The sequence below is a fragment of the Theobroma cacao genome, chromosome 4, assembly GCF_053813885.1.
Source record: "Theobroma cacao isolate CCN51 chromosome 4, ASM5381388v1, whole genome shotgun sequence".
Lineage (NCBI taxonomy): Eukaryota > Viridiplantae > Streptophyta > Magnoliopsida > Malvales > Malvaceae > Theobroma > Theobroma cacao.
In genome coordinates this window covers 24,201,022-24,202,457 of record NC_142642.1, presented here as the reverse complement: position 1 = coordinate 24,202,457, position 1,436 = coordinate 24,201,022, and the positions used below count along the sequence as shown (strand labels likewise).

General features: G+C 35.4%; 1 non-coding gene across 1 annotated transcript; it reads right to left on the bottom strand.

Annotated features, from left to right (window-relative positions):
* LOC148763193 (small nucleolar RNA R71) lies at window positions 1–107 on the bottom strand. The gene has a single exon (XR_016026119.1). It is a non-coding gene; the product is annotated as a small nucleolar RNA R71 (small nucleolar RNA).
* Between the last annotated feature and the right edge of the window lie 1,329 nt (window positions 108–1,436).

The window sequence follows — 1,436 nt, the reverse complement described above, 5'->3', positions numbered from 1 at the left end:
AAAGTGACGAATGATATCACATCATTTATGCAGCAAGATTCTGAATCGTTGTATGAAGCTTGGGAAAGATACAAAGAATTACTTCGATGTTGTCTTCATCATAGTCTTCCAAAGTGGCTTCAGGTGCAGACCTTCTACAATGGCTTAAGTGGACATGTTCGGATTACCTTTGATGCCGCTGTAGGAAGAGCTTTAATAGCTAAATCAATTAATGAGGCATGCTATTTGTTGGAAGAGATGGCTGTAAACAAGTACTAGTGGTTAGTAGAGTGATCAAAGTATTAGAGAGTAGTTGGAATTCATGATGTAAATGCTTTTTTGGCATTATCTGCATAGGTAGCAACTCTCACTAAGACTCTTGAATCTTTTGGTACTAACTCCATTCAAAGTCCTTTTTGTTGACTCCCATAGTTTTTGATGATAGTAAAACATTCTCATTTATTTGTGTCAAATACCTTTACTCAAGTGTGTAGGAAAATTAATGTATGAAATTAATAAATCAATCCTTCAAAGTGTATATTAAAAGAAAAAGGGAGATAAAAATAATGAGACATGATTGATTAACAAGGAGGAAGCTCATTAGTTGAATAAAGAAGAATATTGGTTGGCCAAGATTCAAATTGGAGAAATGGCAGGCTGAAGAGTTTGAGAAACAGAGACAACTTAGTCAACCAAGAAATGGACTAGTTGACTAAGTGCTTATTGCCAGAACTGCTAGAGACAGAGCAGAAAACAGAGATAACCTAGTCAACTAAGATATCGGGTAGTCAACTAAGAGCATTCTGCCTGCAAGTTTGAAATCTGCACTCAAAGATAGAGTAATGGCTAGAATCGACTCTCAATTGTCTCCAACGGCTAAAAAACTGTCAAATTACCATAATAGATGTTTCTCCAAGTATAAAAGGGTCTCCCAACAATTAAAAGATAGTTTTTTAGAGTTTAGAGAGAAGATTTAAGCCTTATAGAGCAGAAAAATCAGGAAATCTTCTCCACACTTTGCTGCACTCAAACGATCATTTTTTGTACTTGTATTCAGCACTCAACCTTGTACCATTTAGATCAACTTGTGATCATAGATACTTTCTTCTACTTTTCTTATTTTATTCTTAGAGTGAGGGAGTCACTCTAAGAAGTTGTTTCAAGCCCGGTGTGCTTGAAGGTGTTAAGGTTCTAACTTAGTTTTGAAAAGTTAAGTGTTGGGTTTTAGTTTAGCCCATGAGAAACTAGTGTAAAAGGTTTTGGCTGAGCCTTGTAAAAGCCATTGTAAAGCTTAGTGAAAGCTTGTGAATTTCACCGATTTTTAGTGGATTTGTTGAGAAAATCCTCGGTTGGATAATCAAGGTAGTGGATGTAGGTCTTGGATCAAACCACTCTAAATTGCTGTGCATTGTTCTCTATTTTTATTTTCTTTGTTCTGAAAATTAATTCCTTATCTT